We start from the raw sequence: 14,593 nt of genomic DNA on the forward strand, positions 1-14,593 counted from the left end.
CCTTCTACCACATATAATTGCTGTTGGCCAATGCAAGACAGCTATGCAGGAAGTGGCTCTGAACTGACTGGAGGCGTGGGTCACAGGACGGACCGAGGGAGATGTGGAGAGTACTGTGATGCAAGGAGATGCCCACGCTGAATGGAGTTTACACGGAGTACTCTTTAAGGTCCACTTACCCCTTATGCTCTGACATGCTTTTTCTTTGTCTGATAAGCTACCACTTACCTTTCAAGACACCAGTTTAAATGACTCATTCTCTAAAAGGACATCTCTAGTTCTCCTAGACAAAGTAAAACATTTCTTTATCTGTGCATTCACAGCACTTTCTGTATGCCTCTATTTTGGCACTCAGATTGGAAGAAAGGTATGGCAGACACTATCCTTAGGAATGGCCTACTTTATCCTTGCTAACAGAACCTGCTGTGTTTAGAAGGCACTCTGCCAAGTTCTGTTCCCTTCTGTCAAATTTTAGTGTAGAGTTGGGCATGAGATCCAAGTTCTCTCTACTGATTTAACGAATAGTCTGTTGAATCCTTCTGATGAAAAATGAAAATCCCTAATGAAAGAGGGCAGCCAGGCACTGTAGCTCACACCTGTAATCCCAGTGACTAGGGAGGCTGAGGCAGGGGTTCACAAGTTCAAGGTCAGCCTCAGCAGTTTAACAAAACCTCAAGCAACTTAGCAAGACCCTTTCTCAAAATAAAAAATAAAAATGGCTGGGAATGTAGTTCAATGGTAAAGTGACTCTGGGTACAATCCCCAGTGCCACGGGGCGGGGTGGGGGGTAAGCAGATAAAAAGAGAAAGTTATTTTTGGTTCATCTCCTTTCTTTCTGCTTTAGATTCTATAGCATAAGGACATGATGTTTGATACCACAATAGCCATTTTGTGAGCATGACCAGCTGTCTCTCAGCTATGCTGTGGATAGTGAAGCAGAATTATAAGTGTTCTAGTCCTTAATGGCATCATTGAGTCCCTAAGTTCCAAGTTTACCTATGTGATATCACTAAACTTTCATATTGCTTAACTGTTTAAACTTTTGTTAGTGAGGTTCCCATTAATTCACAATTGAAAGCATCCAAATTTAAGCTGGCATAATGACACGTGCCTATGATCCCAGTGACTTAGGAGGCTTAGGCAGGAGGAGCAAAGTTCCAGGCCACCTGAACAACTTAAGAAGACCCTGTATCAAAAAAAAAAAAAAAAAAAAAGACAAGAAATTATCACTATGCTTAATCGCCAGTACCAAAAAATTAAAAATTACAAAAAAGCATCCAAATTTATAGAAAAAGGAATGAAAACAACATTCATAAGATGCTTTTATCATGCTTTAATTTTTGGTTAATATGTTTGACTCCCTAAATTGTTAGGGCAAGAATCTTGTCTTGATTCTTAGCACCTGCTATGGTCTCCGATTTAAACTGGTTGCTTATGAAGTGTTTGTGTAATTAATTAATAAGCAAATGAATCCATTGATCAACATTATGATATTTGAAGGTGGTTATATTAGTCAGGATTCTCTAGAGGAACAGAATCAACAGGAAGTATGATTATAAAAGGGGATTTATTGGATTGACTTACACAACCAGAAGCTGGATAGTCCATAATGGCCATCTGCAACTGGAGAGCTGGAAGAACCAGCAGCTGCACAGTCCAAGAAGCAGAAGCCCCAGAACAAGAAGGATGGACAGTGCTACCACCACCTTGCTCGAGACCAAGGCTTCTGGAAACTCCCTGGAGAATCACTGGCAGAGTTTGCTTTGGAAGAGTGAAGAAGTGAGAGTCTGATATCCTCAAACAATGGAAGCAGCAATCAGGAACCGGGTCAAGAAGAGCCGAGCTCACATCTGCACCTGCTTCCTTGTTTTTCCAACTTTTATTCCATCCTACTGGGCAGTGTGGCCCACTCTTAGGGGGGTCTCCACTTCAGGTCCTATCCCACACTCCAGTCATTCCTAGACACACCCTCATCGCACATACCCTGAAACCTCTTAACATCTCTCAATCAATCAAGTTGACAATTCAAATTAACCATTACAGTGGTATAGAAAAATCGGTTAATTACATGAGCTTTTGCATTATATCCTGGCTACACCACTTACTATGTGATCTTAGGTAAGTAACTTTATAACTTTCCTCAGTTGTAAAATAAGGTTAATAACAGTACATACTTAAAATAACTGTATGAGGATATTAAATAGTCTATGTAAAGGGCTGAACACAGAATTTGGTCTAATCAACACTCAGTATGTTGGCCATTGTTATAGGAGAAGAATAGAGAACAGCCCAACAATGATTCCAAATTTTCAGTTTTGGCCAGCTGGGAAGACTAAGGTAAAACTGACCAAATTTCGATATGGAAATAGAGAAGATGTTGTTCACCTTCAGACATATGTAAAACAAAGCCTAAGTATAGTTATAAAGATATTCAGGTTACATTTATATAAAGTTCTTATATAAAGAACTTAAGTTCTGCTTTACATTGCAGTTACTTATCCTGAAATGCTATTAATACAGAATGGTACTTTACAAATACAGTAACTTTAAAAGAAGGATTACATTTGGATTATATCTTCAATGAATCAAATCCAAGTGGGTAGGAGTTGCTGATACTTTGCCTAGGAATGTGTTCTCAAGTAGTGATATTCAAAAGCAAAATATCATGGAGAAAAAAGATTTCCTTACATGGTGTAAATGCATGCGTGTCAATGACATACTGTAGTTCAGTCTCTGAAATCCTTTGGATTCTCTTCCCAATTTAATGTTTCTTCAGTGACTACTCTGAATCAGAGGAAACCTATGCCAGAAATATGTAAAGGGAAAATTCTATGTATTCATTTTACCCACCCACCAACGAGTCAGAAAGAGTAATGAAAATCAAGGAAGTGGGGAGTATGGGTATAGGAATGATGGTAGAATGAATCAGACATTACTACCCTATGTGCATATATGATTACATGACCAGTGGAACTCTACATTCTGTATAACCAGAAAAATGAGAAGTTATACTCCATTTAGGTATGATGTGTCAAAATGCAGTCTATTGTCATATGTAACTAGAACAAATTTTAAAAATAATTATAAGGAAAAAAAAAGGAAAATCAAGGAAGGGTAACTTTTACCATGCATTTTTTTTCCATTACTAAAATAAAAGGTCTTACTGAACTCAGATAAGGAAGTAATTCTTCCCAAGAAAATTAAAAATTACTTATTGGATTTTCTTCTATCTTTAATATCCATTGCATGGAAATGACTAACAACATAAGCCAAGTAGAAGGTCAGTTCACATTCCAGATTCCATTTTTAGATGGGCATGAAGATTTCAAATTCATTTATTCAATAAACCAGCACAGTCACAGGAAAAAATTAAATTGGAAATATATCTGCCTGTTATCAACCAGCTACCTAGTTATGGTTCATTCACCTTCAAATTATTACAGAATACTCAGTATGCAGCTCTGTAAATAACTCCTAGCTGTGTTGTGGAATTCACACTTCATTAAACATGACTCTGCCTCTCTATCAATAATAATCTTTATATTACTTCACAAAGATGTCTTAATGCAGTGCCTTTTCAAAAAATCATTAAAGCTGTGATTTAAGACCTCAATAGGTTTTATGAACAACAAATTCTTTGGCTTTTTAAAAATCAATGACTTCTTTTTAATGAGTATGTACATTTGAAATATCAAAATAGATTCTCAGTTGGCCTAGACACCTACAGATTTCCTTCACTCTCATTTACTTTTCATGTCTCAGTCAGATTAATATTCCTGAAACACCATTAGACATATCAAAGCTGAAGTCCTCAGCTAATACTTAATATCTTCAAGTCTAATTTGTCTTTTATGGTTTTCTTCCTACTTCCTGCTTTCCATTTCTTTTCAGGTCTTCACATGTCCCTTAATCCACCGTGTGTGTGTGTGTGTGTGTGTGTGTATATATTACACCCCTGAATTTACCTGAAATGTCATTGTATTCTCTTTTAAGCTCATCCTACCTGTAAAAATTGCTTTTGATCCTGCTCAAACCTGATTAACTTGATATTGTGATTTTTCTATTATTCTGAAGCACACCAAAGACCCAAAGTTGAAAAAATAAGATATGAAGTATCCCACTTCTAAGTTCAAAGAGATCCTACTAAGCCATTGATGATTTTGAGACAACTCTATCTTTGAAGGTCATGCTGAAAAAGCAATCTGGCCAGTATTCTTTAAGGGAATTGCTAAATAGCAGGAAAGGAGAATATGAAAGGAAAATAAAGTTATTATTTATTGATTTATTATTTATTCCCAATGAATTGAAACTTCCAAAAACCCAGTTACATATACAAAAAAGTAATTAATTGTCTCAGTCATTTGACAAATATTTATTGATTGCTTCTCACATGCCCAGAACTATTCTAGACATGGGGATACAGCTTGAAAATATTAAGCAAAGTCCCTGCCCTTCAAGAACATATAAGATCCATGAAATGGTTCACACACTGCTCTCGATACTTTTCTAAAATCTTAAACAAGGAAAGTGTTTTGGCAAAATATCCATTCAACATTAAAATTCAAAGATTCCAGGAACCTCTGAAGTAAGCTATTTTTTAGTCTAATTATCAAGTTTCAATTTAAATATTGCCTCTCCTACGAAAGCTTCACAGACCACTCCAGTCCCTCAAACAGTGCAGGGACTCCAACCTTAGCTCCATAGCACTTAACAAAATTATAGTCCAACAATTACCTTTGAAACTATTTTGTTTATTTGTGCATTTATTTATTGGTACTAGGTATTGAACCCAGGGGTGCTCTACCATTGATCTACATCCCCAGCCCATTTTATTTTTTCATTTAGAAACAGGTTCTCACTAAGTTTCCAAGGATGACCTTGAATTTATGATCCTCCTGCCTCAGCCTCCCAAGTAGCTGGGATTACAGACGTTCACCCCCGACACCCAGCATGAAACTTTGTTTAATGTTTTTTTTTTCCCCCATATGACCATGAACTCCATTAGGTAGCCACCATGGCTAAGTTGTTGGTTGTTGCATCCTGTTGTGCATGCTACAGAGTAGGAAATTTAAAAATATTTTGTTCAATGTATGAATAATTGAATGGATTAAATGGAACAAGGTCAAGTAGACTAGGAAATATCCATCTAATTTCCCCTTTCTGTTCTCCTCCTTTTTCCAAAAGGTCCAGCAACCATATCCTTCTGGAACATCTTCTAAATAGAAAAAGAATGGGTAATTGAATAATTTTTTCCATTTAAGGGTATACAAATTAGGCTAGGTGTGGTAGCACATGCCTATAATCCCAGCAACTGGGGAGGCTGAGGCAGGAGGATCTCAAGTTCAAAGCCCGTCTCAGCAATGTAGTGAGACACTGTCTCAAAATAAAAATAAAAAGGTCTAAGGATAGGGATGTAAATATGTGGTACAGCACTCCTGGTTCAAACCCTACTGCAAAAAAAAAAAAAAAAAGACAAAAAAAATTATCAATGACTATAAAATCCATTGACTCTAGGTGATATAAGGAATATCTGAAAAATGCAGAAAAAAATTATAGTAATCCAAAGACCCTGTAATCATTAATTTATTCTAGAATAATAGTTCTAAATGTCATATCCTTGTCATCCTGGTATTGTCCTAATGCTTCCATCTATCTCAAAACCATGACAGAACTAGGCGGTCATTCCTGGAAGCATATACGTGACTTGCAGCCAGAAATTGGATTAGAGTGATTCAGAGGGGAAAGGGGAATTTAGACAGAAATTATTCCTCCCTCTTACCCTCTTCCACCCTGAATTCATTTACGAAATGCAGCTCTTAGCGTAAATGAAGTGAGTCAGCATCAGGGAAGGCAAACTAAAATATGACTTCAGAGGTAATGATTCTTTCCGTTAGCCCCTGCAGTTAGCTAGTGATCCTCTAAGTAATAGAAAGAACATAATAGAGACTAATGTCCAGTGAGGGTATAAACACCTGTAGTGTTCAGAATCTCTTCTTTATTTTAAATCATGGAAAGTCCCACAGAACATAAACTTTACCATCTTAGCCATTTTTAAGTGTTCAATTCAGTAGTGTTAAGTACCTTTGCATGGTTGTGAATCAACTTCCAGAACTCTTTTTGTCTTGTGATGATCTTCTAGATCATTAAACAACTCTCCATCCCCCTCCCACCCTGGCAACCACCATCTTCCTTTCTGTCTCCATGGACTCCAAGCACCTTAGATGAGAGTATGGTCATCAAGTATTTGTGGTTTTGTGACTGGCTTATTTCATGTGGCAGAACATCCTCAGAGTTCATCCATGTGGTAGATGGTGTCAGAGCTGCCTTCCTTTTTAAGGCCTAATAATATTCTGTTACATGTGCATACTGCATTTAGTTTGTCCATTCATCCATCTGTGGACACATGGCCTCTTCCTCATTTGAGCTATTGTGGATCATGCTGCTATGAACATAGATGTACAAATAGCTCTTCAAGACCGTGTTTTCAGTTCAAAGAGTATATACCTAAAATCATAATTGTTGGATCGTATGGTAATTGCATTTTTTTTAAATTTTACATTCCCTGGGTGCTGAATTTTACAAAGCAGTTTTGCAAGTTACAAAGAAACTCAGGGCTATTTTTCCCCTTCCACAAATTCTTCCCAGGCCTCTGCTGGTGCTTTCGCCGTGGGTTCTCCATCACACTCACCGCTTTTTCTCCTGCAGTATAATTGACTTGTCTCCCCCATGTGTCAGCACCCGAGGGTGGGGAGGCTGAAAGTTGAATTGATCTCTAAAACCAGTGACCTCGGTAAGTCTCCAGCTCCCTGCTTGTCTACACATAGTATCTCAGCAAGTTATTGCCTCTCCTCTAGGTATCTGATAAATAAGGAGAATAATGCCTTTGAACAGAGAGGCCAAGACACGAATCAGGACAATGATCTTGACCATTTGGTACAGCACCAGGAACATGGTACATGCTAATTATTTTATGGAACTGTGTGGATAGAAGCGTGTACTTTTAACCCCTACAAACCTGTTTGTTTTCTCATGTGCAAAATGGGTTGTTAATAGGATGAAAAGAGATGACCTAGGAAAGGTTTATGCAGTGTCAGGTAGCAATTTGCAAGTGCACAATAAATGGCAGTTCACAGAGCCTGTGTACTGACTCATCTTAACTCGGTAGGTTTAAACATGAAACAGTCTTTATCTGTTTCCTGTTAGTGCATCCAAATGTACTCTGTCAAGTCGCTCTGGTTCATCCCATATCCACATTTTGGGCAGATCCCATAATCTTCCACTGTTACAACTTGAAGCTCACTTCCTGGCAGTCCAAATCTGAGATTTCAAAGCTATTTCAGCCTCGTTTCTTCTCCTTTTTCCCTTCATGCTGTTCAGTCCAGCCCTCCTACTCAGTCCAGCACAGTCCAGGCCTGCTACTCAAGGGCTTCAAGTGGGAGCTCCAGGTCTGCTTTTCTTTTGCTGCCACTCAACAGCAGACAATGTCTCAGTCTGGTTCTGAGATCCCCTGCACCACCCCTCTTTTCAAGACTCAATTTCTCTTGAAGACTAAGCTGGAGTGTAGGGGAGGCACAGGCCTCCTTATGTACCTGGCCTTCAACCTGACAGAGGCTATCTCTTCCAGCTTTGGCATGTTGCATGGCTGTCCTGGAAATATTTTTAGCACAACCTGATCCTCCATGTTACTCAGGATCCCTTGGAGAAGAGCAGCGGCCGATCCCTTAGGTCCTACCAGCTCTCTCTGAACCCGCTGCAGGAGGGCTGAATTTACTTACCCAGTGACCTCACAGGCAGCTCCTAGCTCCTGCCTCCCCTCCAAGCTCCTCCTCCTGGGACCGTCAATGACCTTCCCCAGGACCCACAGGCTGAGGCACTGCAGTGAGGTAACCCCCTCCTCTCCTCAGGCACACCACATTTGTTGTCCCAACCTGCTCCAGAGACCTGCGAGTGTGACATAGTCACTGTTCTCTACAGTCACATGCACCCTCAAACTTGGGGCAGCACTAGAAGAATTCTGCAGATCCCCAGATTCCTACTGCACCTGGGAAGTGCGGAACAAGTGTCTCCCCTTCTGGACAGCCCCAGAAACCTCCCATTCCCATCATCACCTGACTTGGTGCTGGGGGACAGGGCTAGTCAGATTGTGGCGAAGGAAAGTTTAGAGAGGGAAGGGAATAACATTGTACCAGGAACTCCCAGGCCGTCTCTTTCCTTCAGCTGCTTTTATAGACTGGCTGTGTTCATGAAAAGGGAAAATTGGGGTAATGTTTCAAGGTAACAGGTCCTATTAGACTGCCCTTGGCAATCGCTGTCAGCTTTTGTGACAGAAAATTCCAGTTGCCTATCCAGTATCATTTCCTATCATTCCTTCTTTTAAAAAATAACTATATTGTTGGAGATGGTGTATTAATCAGTGTTCTCTAGAGGAACAGAATCATCAGGAAGGATGATTATAAAAAGGGGATTTATAGACTGGCTCACACAACCAGAAGCTGGATAGTCCACAATGGCTGTCTGCAGGCTAGAGTGCTAGAAGAACCAGCAGCTATGCAGTCCAAGAGATGGAAGCCCCAGAACAAGAAGGATCAACAGTGCTACCCTAGTCTGAGACCAAGGCTTCTGGAAACCATGGAGAGTCACTGGCAGAGTCTGCTTTGGAAGAGTGAAGAAGCGAGAGTCTGATATCCTCGAGAAAAGATCAAGAACCCATTCAAGAAGAGCTGAGCTTGCATCTGCATCTGCTTCCTTGTTCTGCCAGCTTTTACTCCATCCTACTGGGTGGTATTGTCCACCCTTAGGAAGGGTCTCCTCTTCAGTTCACTGTCCCACATTCCAATCATTCCTAGACATTCCCTCATGGACACACCCAGAAGCCTCTTAATCATCAGCATATCTTAATCCAATCAAGCTGACAATTCAAATTAACCATTACAGATGGCTAAGCACCGAGCTGAAAGAACTACATCCCCCAGCTTCCCTTGCAGATAAGGAAACAAAAATACGTCAACAGAATTCATGCAGTTGTAGTAAGAATTCCACAAAAGCAGAAGATTCATCTGGGAGGTATGACTTTTTGCTCTCTTCCTCTTGCTTCTTCCAATCCAGGACAGATGCAGAGGCTAGAGATCTGCCATATTCTAAAACTGGAGAACCCAACTTAGAGAGCGATGTGCAGAATAAATGAGGTAGCCTATGGGATATGGCTAGTACCGTGCCTGGACTGAGCAGGTACTCAACAGTGGCTTCTGATATTGACTGCTAAGTCTAGTGGACAGCTCAGGAGAGTTCTGTATTGACTTTTGATCTGCCCCTCCTCTCCACCATTTTCCTAAGTTATTGAAGTGGGGGTACTCTGAGTGGGATCTAGTTCTGCCATTGACTTCTTATCTTACTTTGAGCATATCTGATAATGTAAAGTACTTCCTTTCCCTTGTTGGCAAAATGAAAACAAAAACAAAACCTGCCCAACTACTAAGAATGAGTTACACTGGAATTTCATTTGTTTTAAGAGTCACCTCTATTTTTTGGCATGTGATATTGATTTTCCATTTATAGTTATGATATAAAGTTTCCCTTTTAAACAAATTTATACAAGCATGAAAGCATAAATTGAAACAATGAATAAGAAACTTGAAAAATTCTTCATAATAAGATTCTACCTGGCCAATAAGAATAAGAAAAGATGTTATTATCATCATGGACATGTATAAAATAAAAGATTTACTACACACATGCCAGAAGGATGCAGAACAGTTTTTTTTTTTTTTTAAAGATTAACAATATTGATTGTTTCTGAGGATGTAGAGCAACAGGAACACTCCTACACAGTTGTTGGGAATGTAAATTGGTTTAAGAAAAACTTGGAAAAAGTATGAAATTATCTATTAAAAGTGAATAGAACAAATTAATTCCCCATGACCCACAAGTTTTTTCTGGGAATACACTCAACATATATTCTTCAGGCACTACACATAATCAAGGCTGTTTGTAGCAGCATTACTTGTACCCCCAAATGGGAAAAAAACCCAAACATCTATTCAACAATGCAATTCATAAACTGTGGTATAGCCAGACAGTGGAATAGTATATAGGAATGAAGACTAATAAGCTATAATTACACACTCCAACTGAACAGAACTTCACATAGTGTTAAACTAAAGAGACCATATGCCAAAGAATATGAACCATGAGATTACATTTCTATAAAGTTCACAAAGGAGCATAACTTCATTACAGATGTTAAAAAAGCCATTGCCTTTGGAAAGAAAGGAGGGATAATAACTGAGATGGGTTCCTAGCAGTGTCCTTTCTTGACAGGTGGTGGTTATACCATGTTTTATGCACATATGTTTACTTTCAAGAAAAACATTTAAAAAGAATAGAGTTAACATAAAGGAAATAGTAATAAAATAAAATAGTAAATGGATTCTTAGTTTGTTTCCTATCATTATAACAAAATGCCTGAGGCAGAATACTTTCTAAAGAAAAGAGGTTGCTGGACACAGTGACCCATGCCTATAATCTCAGAGACTTGGGAAGCTGAGGCAGGAGGAAGGTCCTCAGTTCAAGCCCAACCTAGGCAACAAAGTAGGATCCTGCCTTGAAATAAAATGAAAAGGCCGGAGATGTAGCTCAGAAGTAAATAACTCCTGGGTTAAATCCCCATTATGAAGAAGAAGGAGAAAGAGAAGAGGAATGGGGAGAAAGAGAAGAGGAGGAGGAGGAGAAGGAGGAGGAAGCGGCGCAGCAGAAGTAGTTTATTTAGATCATAGTGCTAAGGTGTGAGAACATGCTGCCCACATCTGCATGGCTCTGGTGAGGTTCTCAGAGCAGAGTATCACAATGTGGGAGGACGCAAGTGGCACATGTGGAAGAGGAACTGATCCACTCCTTGAGACCAGGATGAATCCCTTCCAAGGCTGGAGACTTCATGATCTAATTACCTTCCACGGTCCCCACTTCTTGAAGGTTCTGCAACCTCAGTATTGCTACACTGAAGACAAAGCTTCCAGCACAAGAACCTTTGGGGAACACAAACTATGTCCAAACCACAGCAAATTGATACGACAAAATTCATAATGGCCGGCTATAAATAAACTATGTTTGAGAATTAGGGATTGGATGACCCATATATCTCTCTGATGCCAGGACTCAGTTTGATGCTCAATGATTAGCACAGAAAGAAATCACTATCCAGCTGGCAAACAAAAACAGATAAAGCAGGGCATTGGTTCTGAGCAGTGGCTAACAGTACAACTCTGCAGTTAAAGTGTCTGGTTCTACCACCTCCTGGCCCTGTAACCTTAGGCAAGCCATTTAACACTGTCACTCAATTTTACACCTGTAAAATGGGGAGAATCACAGTACCTATTTCCGAGGCTCTCTCCTGTCTCCGGATGATGAAGGATAGTCCCAGGCCTACCCTGGCACTCTGGGGTACCACTCTAACCTGCCTGCTTCTCCACGTGGCCTCTTCCTTCTTTGCATCTGTTCTCTGATAAGGAAACCAGCTGTGCTGGATTAAGGACCCACTCGAATGATCACCACCCCCACCTTTTGTTTATAGTACAAGGAATTGAACCCAGGGGCACTTTAACACTGAGCTACTTCCCAAGCCATATGCGTGTGTGTGTGTGTGTGTGTGTGTGTGTGTGTGTATGTGTGTTTATAAAATATAAAAAATTATATAAAAAATATAAAGAACTTCCCCCAGTACAGAAAAAAATACATGCATATATTTTTTATTGAGACAGGGTCTTGCTAAATTGCCAAAGCTGGCCTCATACTTGTGATCCTCCTGCCCTAATGTCCTGAGTAACTGGGATTACAGGATTACACCCCCATACCTAACACCAGGCAGTGACCCCATATTAATAGGTTATATCTGTGGAGCCCTTATTCCAAATAAAGTTATATGCACAGGTATGTATGTTAGTACTTCAATTTAATTTGGAGGGAAGGTGACAAAATTTAACATATAATATGTAGAAAAGCTGAAAAAAATATAATGAATGCCCCTATAACCACCACTGGATTCAATAATTGTCAACATTTGGCTACTTTTACTTTTTCTATCAGTCTACTTTTTATTATATTGAATCATCCCTAAATACTTCTCCCTCTGCCACCCAGCCAGTAAAAAGGATTGAAACCAGGGGCACTTTACCACTGAGCCACATCCCCAGCCTTTTAAATATGTTTTAATTTGAGCCAAGTTCCTGTCAAGTTGTTTAGGGCCTTGCTAAGTTGCTGAGGCTAGCCTTGAACTTGTGATCTTCCTGCCTTAGCCTCCCAGGTCACTGGGATCACAGGAGGGCGCCACTCTGCCTGACTTCTTGATCTTGGTTGCACATTGATACCACCTTGAGAGCAAAGATTGCACCTGAAAAGATTCTGATATCATAGGCCTGGGTGCAGGATAGAATTGGGGATTTTAAAAGGACCCTCAATTGATTTTAATTTGTGGGGAATGTTGTGACCCACTGGTTGAATGAACAAATGGTCATGCTGTACCACACCAGGAGCTCCTGTAGAAGCATGTCATAGCACTATTAGTGATACCAACTTTGATGACCAGTGGTAACAGTTAGAGTTCTCCTTTGTAATTAGCAAACAATTGTTGGGACAATACTACAACATTTAGAGACTGTTCTGTTTCCCTCAAATCTCATAAATAATAGGTTTAGCATACCTTAGTGATTCTTGTTTGAATCTATTATTTCACAGATATTTACAAAAAGCTGATTTTCTAAGCCCACCATTCTTCAAAGGACTTTCCCACATCAACTATAATTCCACATAAAAAGGGCAAATGCCTAATTCTTTAATAACCAGTTCTTAGTAAGAAATTAGTGTAATAATTATCTCCAATGTAGTGAGATTTTCACACTCAGTACTGTTATGGTGTTATGGATTTATATTTACTTTATGTATTGTATTCAATTACAGCTAACCTTATAGATACTCAAATTATCTCGAATTTGGCCAGGGGGATCCCCTTCGAGCTAGCTCATCTTTATTTTTCTTTGCAGAGGTGGATCAAACCCAAGGGCTTCACACATGCTAGACAAGTGCTCTTGTTATGGGGCGCAACTTAAGAATAGATGGATCACCACTGAGAAGTCCAAATTTGAGAATCTTTATTAAGCCGGCCAGCTGACTGTCTCACACAATGCCCCAAAAAATGGCTATTGAGAGAACAGCCCCGGTCACAGGGTTGTAGGGGTTCTTATACCAAAAATCACATCAATCCTAAGTGTCTGTTGCTACGATTCAAAATTACAAACTAACATCATGAGATCATCAACAGAGAGGGAAGTGGGTCAAAATGACCCTTACCAAGGTACAAACTAAAAAATGGTTACTAACATCCACACAATTACTGTTTACATGGTACATTGGTTAAGAGCAATAGAGATCAAAAGAGAGCAATTTTTCATTACATAAGAATTGTAATTTTGTATTGCTAAACATGTCATGCTAAGTAACTGAGGATGGGTACAGAGGCAGGGTGTTCCCATGGGAGAAGCTTATTTCCTACATAACATGGAGTCTCAGAGTAAAATGGAGTCTGTTTAGTCATTTCCCTTAGAGTCTGGCCTACAACATTCTCATGGAGTCAGATCTCTCAGCCCATCACACTCTACCACTAAGATATATAGCCCCGGCCCTTTTAAATTTTTGACACAGGGTCTTGTTAAATTGCTCAAACTGACCCTGAACATTCAATCCTCCTGCCTCAGTTACACAAGTAACTGGTATTACAGTCATGCAACTCCTCTCTGAGCTGGCTTGTCTTTTTGACACCTTCTCATTACTCTCTGAACATTTCCTTCCTTTCTGGCATAGGAGGTCCCAGGCTCACCTTGATACAACCTGGAGCAGGATATATCTCCATGGAATTTGTTCTAATGGGGAACAGTGTTTAGAAATAAGGGAGTGGATGCTTATTGAATCTGGGGTATTATTTCATCTCCGTCTAATGAAGAAAAATGGAAAATACATATTTTTTAAAAACTGAATTCATAATGATAAGAAAATGGAAAAATTTACCTAAAGGTCAGTCACACTGTTGAATGCCTGTAGTCCCAGCTACTCCTGAGGCACAGGCAGAAGGATTGCTTGAGCCGGGAGTTCAAGGTCAGCCTGGGCAACATATCACACAAATGAAGGTTGTTATTGTTGCTGTTATATAGCAACAAGAAATCAAACATTGGGTCTTTGCCTACTTAATGGTGGAAGAGTTGAGTAAGTTAAGTTAGTACACCCATATGTAGGAATATTAAGATTTTCCCCCCCTCTCTCTCTGTACTGCGGATGGAACCCAAAGGTACTTTACCACTGAGTTATATCCCCAGCCCTTTTAATTTTTTATTTTATTTTGAGACAGGGTCTCACTAAGTTGCTGAGGGTTTGCCTCAAACTTGCAGTCCTCCTCCCTCAGCTTCCCCAGTCGCTGGGATTACAGAGTATTTCTCTTCTAAATATCACCCTTTGGAATAATCAGTGACATTGGAAAATAATCAAGCTCCATGGAAAAAAATATAAAAATTGTACAGGTGAAGGATTTCAAATTTATGTGTCCCTGTTTAAA

This window comes from Sciurus carolinensis, chromosome 6, assembly GCF_902686445.1.
Source record: "Sciurus carolinensis chromosome 6, mSciCar1.2, whole genome shotgun sequence".
Taxonomy (NCBI): domain Eukaryota; kingdom Metazoa; phylum Chordata; class Mammalia; order Rodentia; family Sciuridae; genus Sciurus; species Sciurus carolinensis.